This window comes from Nesoenas mayeri, assembly GCF_963082525.1.
Source record: "Nesoenas mayeri genome assembly, chromosome: 3".
NCBI lineage: Eukaryota > Metazoa > Chordata > Aves > Columbiformes > Columbidae > Nesoenas > Nesoenas mayeri.
The window spans coordinates 107,655,278-107,664,632 of record NC_137544.1 but is presented as its reverse complement, the minus strand read 5'-3'; positions in this window follow the sequence as shown (position 1 = coordinate 107,664,632).

The following is a 9,355-nucleotide window of genomic DNA, read 5'->3' as shown; positions in this document are numbered from 1 at the left end:
CCATTTTTTGAGACCAATGGAATGCCAAATTTGGTACAAAGTTTTAATACATGAATTCTCGTAGTTGCCGGAAAGTCCTATACCTCTCTTAGGTTAAGATTTGTTAAGTAAATTGTAAGCTCAAATAACGTTTTCTGAGAATTCTGTTTAGTTGCATGTCCTGCAAGAAGATGCTTGGATGGTGCAGATCTGCTTGTGCAAGAGAGAAATCTCCAAGGAAATTTTGAATGCTGTATTTCCACTAGTATTAACAGCCAATGTTTCGATGAAGCAAATAGTGCACTGATAGAACTGAAACAGTACTTCGATCCGGTAAGGGAAAACAATATCCAATAAATATGACAGCCAAAATGGAGTTAGAAACTTTGAGGAATAAATTTATGACAACCTTACAGGCCGGCTGCATTCGATTGGACTTGCAGATTTGTCTATAGCTACAATATAGACACAACCTATGGCTGTTGTGGGATAGTATGATAAGATTGCTAGCAGACTGATATACTAATTGTTACTCTGATCAAGAAAAACAGGGAATGAATTTAAGTTTCAATAGGCCATGATCCTTTTGTCATATATGTACCATTTGTGAAATTTAATTCTGATTTTTTTATTTTATTTGTAATCTATGTCTTTATAAATTGCACTAGCTGGTTTTCTTAACAGCACACATTTTGACACGCCTAAATGTAAATTGATGCAGAACCTGAAAGTCCTTAACATCAGGTCATAGGCCATACTTGTATTTGGTCTGATCCTACATACTTGCAAAGTTTTTGTTGATGGTTCTGGGAAGTCTCATAAAGCTGCAGTGGTTTGGCATGAAGGTAATGATTGGCATCATTCTGTGAAAATTATTGAAGGTTCAACCCAATTAGCAGAACTTGGCACAGCTTTACATTACTTAGAGCTTTTTAAGGAGGAACCTCTAAATTTGATTTGTGATTCTGAGTACGTAGTCAAGGTCCAATGCACATATCTGCTTCTGAACTGTGTTTTTTGTTTTGGTTTTGTTCCTTTTTAAAACAAAAAGGGGGGAGAAGTAGGGAAAACACCATGTCCTGGTTTTGTTAAAAACAAGTTTCTCTTTCAGTGAATTTTGCCTGTCAGCTACAGCCTTCATATTAACTGCATTTTCCTGGAGAACCAGACACATTTTTTAGTAAAACCTAGCAATGGAATGCAAACTTATTGATAAGCATGGATGGACATCTCGCGAGAGGGGAGATGAGAAACAACTGACCAACTGTGTATAACATTCCATTCACGTGAATACTTCATATAAAAGTGGGAGATCACGAGGATTTCGCTCTCTTATTCTTATGGCTGACATTAGGAGAGGACCTTGCTAGTCATCCCTGCAAACTGAGGCCTAGTGAGAGACTGAATCCAGCTCTGGTTGGCTGTGGAGTCTAATCCAGGACTTTGGGTGCTGACTCTGCAGTTGCTGAGACTTTCAAGATTGGTTTTGTATATTTTGTATTATTTTTTCTATTCTTATTAGTAGCATTAGTAAAACATCTTTAATTTTTTCCAACTCTCCTCTCTCTGTTCTTCTTTTCCTCTCAATCGCCTCTCCTTAGTGGAAAGGGGGGAGAGGGAGGGGCAAAAGGGGGAAGTGGGGGGGAAGAGGGGGTTAACAATACATCTGCCAGAGTTTTATTGTCACCCCACAATCTTAACCCTCGACACACCACAAAACCAATTGTCAAAAGCATTGTATGTGATGAAATACTTTGCAAGTGTGACCCAAAACCATGCTAAATCAGAAAGAACCTACATTAGTTATGGCCAAATCACTAGTTAATGGTCAATGGAAAAGGCCACATCAATCAATAACCTGGGGGAGAGGTTATGCTTGTGTCTTTACAGATCAAGGGCCACAATGGTTGCCCGCACGAAATGTGAAACCTTCCTGACAATGATTGCTGCATCTGTTGCATTTTGGATGCCTGCACAGACAAAGACTAACATGTGGATTACTTTAGCCAACATGACTGACCAGGACTCCATACGCCTAGCTATGACATCTCCAGAAAACCCGTTCCACACATGCTTGGTTGGCATCCTCCTTGATGACTACAGCAGCAGCACACAACTGTTTCAAAATAGTGGTCGGTGCAAAGGCATTGCAAGAAACTGTAATAATATCAACATGGCTCTTTGAATTAATTGCCTCCTGAAGCAGATATTGAACCACAGGAACTGGAATTGCTGGCATCTATGTCCATGGATGTTTGTATCCAGACGGTTTGTGAAAAGTGTCAGAACAATATACAAGAACATGAATGGATAAAACTGCAAAATGTTAATACTACCCTTGGTAACTACAGAAATGAAACTCCATGGTGTAATGCCTCACAGAAGAATCCAAGGGATGTCATTGATAATGTGGGACAGCGACCCAAAAACCTCCTGTATGGTGTATTTTTGATCTGTGAAGATAGAGTCTTACCAGGAATTCCTTCTAATGCTGTTGGAGGACTGTGTATTTTGGGACTATTAACTCTCTTAACGCCCAATGTATCTATGATAATAGGTCAGAGAAGAGCAAGACGAGAAAAACACTTTTTGCGTGTATATGAGTCAAAATGTGATGATAATGTAGATTTTTGAGGATCAGGGTTAAGGGTTTTAGGATCTCTTGTATCTGGTGTTGGCACAACTAAAGCTTTAAATACTTTAGAAAAATTAGGATGCTGGCTAGTTAAGCAAACTAACAGAACTTCTAAGGCTTTAAGTGGACTTTTTGTTAGATGTAGATTCGGTAAGACACGCTACACTGCAGAATACAGTTGTAGGAGACTTTTGTTATTAGCTCAAGGATATGGGTGTGAAGGATGTGATGGTCTCTGCTGTATGGACCTAAAAGATAAATAGATTTCAATACATAAGGAAATTCAACAACTTATGGACCACTCCCAAAAGATTCAAAAGGATATGGGGTTTTTCGGCCTAGAAAGTTTAACGAACTGGCTGGGACTGGGAGGATGGGTCAAAGACCTTTTGCAAAGTCTGTTAGGTATTGTGATTATTGCAGTTATTGGGCTTTTGTGTTTAAGTTGTGCTTTATTTTGTATTAAGAGAATATTTGAGCACATGTTGAGACAAACTCTGCCCGTACAAAATGAAAAAGGGGGGAATTGTCAGGAATTGGCTCAAGGAGCATGGAGATGAGTCCACCGAGCAACTGTACGAGCAGAGCCCCTTCTAGTTGACATAAGTAGGCCTTAGATTGCTTTGCTAGTAGGCCGTGGGAAAAGGAGAAATGGAAAAGTATTAATTAAAGCAGGGTCAGTATGCCCTTGAAGAGGTGATAAACAACTTGAGAAAGTAGGAGTCAGAAGAGTGCAGAATGTGCATAGCTAACTGCAAGTAAGTGGAGTAAGTGAATGTAATCTTTTAGTGATTAGCCTATTAGCTAGAGACAAGTATGCATAATTATGGTATTTGGTATAAATACGCGCTATCTCGGGCAATAAAGTTGAATCATGCTTTATCACTCACATTGAGCTGGCCTGCATGTTTTCCTCAGCTGCGAACTAGCAAGTTGCTACGCCTTCCGTTTGTCCACGTGCACACACACGATTCCTCACCGAGAACCACGCAGAAACCTTTCCACAATCACCCAGCTGTGTGCACACATCGCCACGTGCATGCACACGCAACTAGAGAAAAGCACCTCCCTTTTCACACACCGACGTGTAAAGCAAACGCCTGGCCACACACATGCACACTTCCACAAGCGCGCCCACTCCCGTCTCTTGACAGAAAGACGTACGTGAAATGTAGTGACACGCTCGAGGGTATACATGTTTGTTGATGTTTAGCGTACAGCACACACGCATAGGTGGCGGCACGAGAATACACTTTTGGAAGATATCTGCAGATATGCGCCTGTTCCTGGACCACCCTGTGCGTGAAAGCATCTGTGCCTACGATCGTTTGTTTGTCCACATGCGTGTGCCTTGCTGCAGGCTCCATTCATGCTTAAAAGCTGGAGGGAGTGCACAGCTGTGCTGTTTCTTGTCAAAGTTCCGCGTGTTGCGCAGTCCTGCTTTTCTCATGCAGACAGATGCAAGGGAGCTCTGCTTGGAAAGGAATAAAGACAGTCGCAGGCAGTACTGAATGCTGCTCCGTGGTACCTCTCCCTCTCCTATGGCAAATGCTTCACAGTCGTCCCAGGAAAGACGCTTAGCAATCGATCCACAAGAGGAACGAAAGAGATCACGCCATGACGCGAAAGAACAGCACGACGTCTCTTCCAAGATTACCCCTGATCTATAGCTGAGGGCAAACCCTTGTGTGCTCGTGGGAGATCATCTGTCTTTCCTGTAAGTGTTGGAGAGTTTCGCTCAGGTCTAGTGTGCTCAAGCTCGATAATCAATGTCTGGTATACCTGCAGACCGGTCTCTGCTTGTGTGGAGACAGTGTCCCTGAAAGTCTTTCTGCCTTAGTACCTGCTGAATCAATCCGTTTCTCCACACGCATCTGAGTACGTCTTTCTCTCCACATGCACGGGTGCTTATTTCGGCTCCTGTGTGCATCTGCACACAGGTCTTGAGCTCAAGTGTGTGTTTCTCTTGACACTTTGTGTGTGTTGGTTGTGCCTGTGTGCAACAGAACAATCATGACTCCTCAAGCGAACAGAGAAAATGGGAATTATCTAGGTAGAGAAGACAAAGGCAAACCAAGGCAGGATTGAAATGTGTTTGATGTAGACGGTTTCCGTGCGCTGACACTTCAGAGTTATACTAGAAAAAATCTGAGAGGTAGATCTACCCGAGAAACCCTTCCAAAGAGGTCATTTAGCGAAAGAACAGCAGAGCCTGTGTGATATGGCTGCACGTGTAGCCATTCGCATATCAAACGGAGGCTAAGAGCACTTGCTATGGATGTCTTCCGTAGCCCTTTTTACTCCAAGATGAGACTGCATGGACAAGAGTTTCACATCATACTGATTGTTTCCTCACTCCAGCTACTCTTGTCACTCACGTGTGGGCATTGGCACTGCCTTACGCTTGTGCAGTATTCTCTCTGATAGCAGGAAAGTGAGGACTCTGTGCGCTCTAAACGGTGACCATCTCTGTGCCTGCAATACTATGTGTTAAAATGCATCTGCATATGTTTAGGTAAACAATCGAGTGTGTGTGTGTTCAGACAGTGCAATATTTTCAGACATGCCCACAGACATGCTTCTGAAAGCCCCGCACCCAAGCACTGAATATCTGTACAACCACTTGCACCAGTGTACGCAATCACAAATTTAGAGGGAAGTGTTTAAACTCACTGAAGCACCAAAGTGTTTGCCTTCACAAACAAGGGTGTGAACAGATGCTCTGCTATTTTTCCTCTGTGCGCTGTGCTTTGTTGCCTTTCTCTTTCCGATCGCAGGCTTAGCGGTTTTCTTTGTCCTACTAGGTCTACTGAAAGACAGAGATGGCGTAGGAAAATGTACCGTCTGCCTTCTTCAGTGCTGGAACCTGTTTGGTATCCCTTATCTTTTTCCAGGTGCACACATAGGATTCCTCACCTAAAAACACGCAGAAAGCTTTCCTTAAGAATCTAGGTATATGCACCCACCACAAGGTGCACGCCTACGCAGCTAGAGAAAAGCACCTACCTTTTCACACAATGGCATAATGAGCAAACCGCATGCACACTTCACATTTGGAGGGTAAGGGCAGGTATGCTCTGTTTGGGGATGAAACTGTGTGTGAAAGGCTTATAAATGCTTGTCTGTCCACAAGCATGTGCCTTGTTGTGGGTTCCATTTACGTTTAAGCTTGAAGGAGTGTACAGCTGTGGTGTTTGTTGGAACGCTTCAGCGTCTGTCCAGTTGCACAGTCCTGCATTTCTCATGTGGACAGACGCAAGGAAAGATGCTTAGCAATCAATCTACAGGAGAAACCAAACAGAACATGGCATAACATGGCAAGCATTTATAAACCTTTCACACACAGTTTCATCCCCAAACAGGAGAATACCTGCCCTTACCCTCCAAATGTGAAGCCCCGTGTACGTGTGTGTAGTGTCTTAGTCTTAAACCGACGTGTTTACCCTCCAGCATGAAAGTGCATTTGTCTTACATCCTCCTGTAAATAGAAATGAGAGGGCGTGCTTGCAGAAGTGTGCATGCGTGTTGCCATGCGTTTGCTCATCATACTAGTGTGAAAAATGGTAGGTGCTTTTCTCTAGCTGTCTGTGGGCATGTCTGAAAATATTGCACTGTCTGAACACACACACACTCGATTGTTTACCTAAACATATGCAGATGCGTTTTAACACATAGTATTGCAGGCACAGAGATGGTCACCGTTTAGAGCGCACAGAGTCCTCACTTTCCTGCTATCAGAGAGAATACTGCACAAGCGTAGGGCAGTGCCAATGCCCACACGTGAGTGACAAGAGTAGCTGGAGTGAGGAAACAATCAGTATGATGTGAAACTCTTGTCCGTGTAGTCTCATCTTGGAGTAACAAGGGCTATGGAAGATATCCATAGCAAGGGCTCTTAGCCTGCTTTATTATCTGTGTTTCTTGATTTCGGGCTAGGAGTTAGTATGGGTAAGATTTGTTTCATTATCTTGGTGTGCATATGTGCTCTTGGCAGGTCTGTGAGACCTTGGGATTTTGTGGCTATGTCTACATGTATAGCAAACAGTTTGTGTCTAATGGTGTTAGATCACAAGTGTCCATGTGTGTTCAGCTAGATTTGTGATTGCAACTATTGAATGAGCGTGTGTGAAACTTCTTTATACAAGAGCTGTAGCAGGTGCACAAGTGTGAGTATCCCAGGATCTAAGCCCAAGCAGGTTGGAAAAAAATGGTTCACTGCCCAAAACAGGCAAATGTGTCTTCTGAGATAGTGAGGAACATAGGCAGAGATCGGAGCTTGCTATATGTAAAGGCAGTCTTTTTGACTCAGATTTGTCCAGATCCAGGGTAGCTCTGCCCACTCACAGTCTTGGTAGCTTTTTAAAATGGGATGGTTGCCTCAACTCATGGCATAGTTCCTTCTCATAGTGGAGTGAGCCTAGCAGAGGGCCACCGTGATGATTAGGAACTGGAAACATATGACATACAGAGAGGCTGAGAGAGTTGGGTTTGTTCTGCCTTAAAAAGAGAAGGGTTGGGGTGGGATCTTATTTTTTCCTTGAATCACCTGATGGAAGGATGATGCCAGACTCTTCTCAGAGGATCACAATGAAAAAATGAGATGTGATGGACACAAGCTGGGTAAAAGGAAAATTAGACATAGAAATTAGATATAAAGAAAAAGTTTTTCAGCATGAAAAGCCTCAAATTCTAGGACAGGGTCCCAAAGAGGCTGTGAGATCTCTGTCTTTGAAGATACTCAAAACTCAGTTGGAGAGGACCTGGAGCAGACATCTCTGAGTTAGTCCTGCTTTGAGGGGTGGTTGAAGCAGAGACCTCCAGAGATTCCTTACACCTTTTTTTTCTACAATTTTAAGATGCAAGCTAAGACTCTCCACTCTTGATCTTCTGGCATCTTCCCACAGTTCCTCCCCATTGGCACAGCAGAACAGAAAAATTCTTCTCCAGCTTTTGGGAGAAAGTCCTAAAGCAGCTGAGTGACCTGTAGTACAGAAGAAACATGATGACTGCCAAGAGAGGACAAACTGGGAACACCTGGTCCGGCAGGCTGTTTGCTTACAGCTAGCTGCTGATTACATTAACTCAACAGTGAAGCCAATCTCATACTTTGATGCCCTAGGACATTCTTCCTTGTTAACAGCCTCAGGTGATGATAGCAATGAAGGTAATAAAATATGTGTTAAATTAATAATTGATCCAAGCAGCATTTCAACAAAGTTTCTTTTAGTTGAGTTTGTAGGTAACTTCTGTCCTCCATATTTTTTGGCATATTTATGCTCTTCAGATTTTCTCCATGGTGCATTTGCAGCAGCAAAACAACAACAGCTTCCGGCTTCTTTAAGGAAAGCATTCTGACAATTTTGGGGTATTGCATGCAACAGGTTAAGCAGTCCAAGTCTCCCACAGGTAGACAGAAGCCAAACAATCACTGTTGTGCTTAGAGTGCAGTGTCCATGCAGGGAAATAGAAAATACATGGGGAATTACAGACAGAAGGGCAGTTCATTTGCTAAATACCACAAAGAATTTGTACAGCCAGAGGTGGAAGTACATTATGATTAGAAAGGTATCTACTGCACAACTGAATGACAGCAAAGGGGTACCAGAGCAGAAGAAGGAAAGAAGCATTATTTTTATGACAGCAACATCATGATGTCCAGCTCTGTGTCATATCTTACTGCTTCATGTGAATCTCATCTCAGTAAAACTTCTGATGTCTTGCAAGGGTAAGAGCTGTTGAGGAAAGAGGGGTTGCTGGAGACAGGGCTGCTGGTGGGGCAGACTGCAGGACACATAAACCATATCTCTGACCTATAGAGGATGTACACTGCAGGACTGGATTCAGTTCTTCTTGACTAGAAAGTAGATGAGATGACAAGCTCATAGGAGCTGACGGGATGTATGAAAGTTTACATATGCAGAGAAACCAGTGATCACAAAGCTGTACCATCAATCACAGCATCTAGAAAATGGGATGAAGTAGAGCAGCAGGTGAACTGTTATTGGGGATCAGGTACTCCTTCCAGTGGGAGGCTCAGCACAAGGCAAGATGTTGTTCAGGGCTTCTTTAATCAGGTCCCAGTTCCACTGAGGAAGCGTGTCTGGTTAAGACTCCAGGATAGCACTGCAGGTATATGTCCTGCGAAAACCACATCCAGCCAACAGGCAGAAGCCAATTTTAGGCTGCTAATGTCCAAAAAAATGCCTGAGGGAGGAAGTCAAGTGGGTAATTTCCTTTGCAAAGGGTGGTAAGTCCCTCTTACCAGTTCAAGACCCAAATCTGTCATCCTAATAGAAAAGGTAGAGTGGGTCAGTGAAAGACTAAATCAGGCTAATACAGGGTCATCTTCAGCACCAGACTTCAGCTTTAATGAAATAAGAGACAATGATTTGGAGTCCAGAGGCATTGCCAACACCAACCTGTGTTTTAATTTATAAGATGTAAAAAGAAATATTAAATAGATAACAATTTTTCACCATGCATAACAGCTTGATGCTGCCCACTGAGCTATTTGAAATGTCCCTGTTATACATGAGCATAGAGATCTTACATTTTTCAGGCATACTAATAAGACAGTTGCTCTGCACAGAATAACATGCAGATTTACAGCACAATTTGAAATGGTGTCATTGGACTGAAAAGCTATTGAGGGCTTCTTTCCCCTCTCAGAGACAAAACGTTCTGTTCCCATAGCCAGATGAATGTGCTGACTGATGGCAGCTCTGTAGCCCAGGTAGTTAA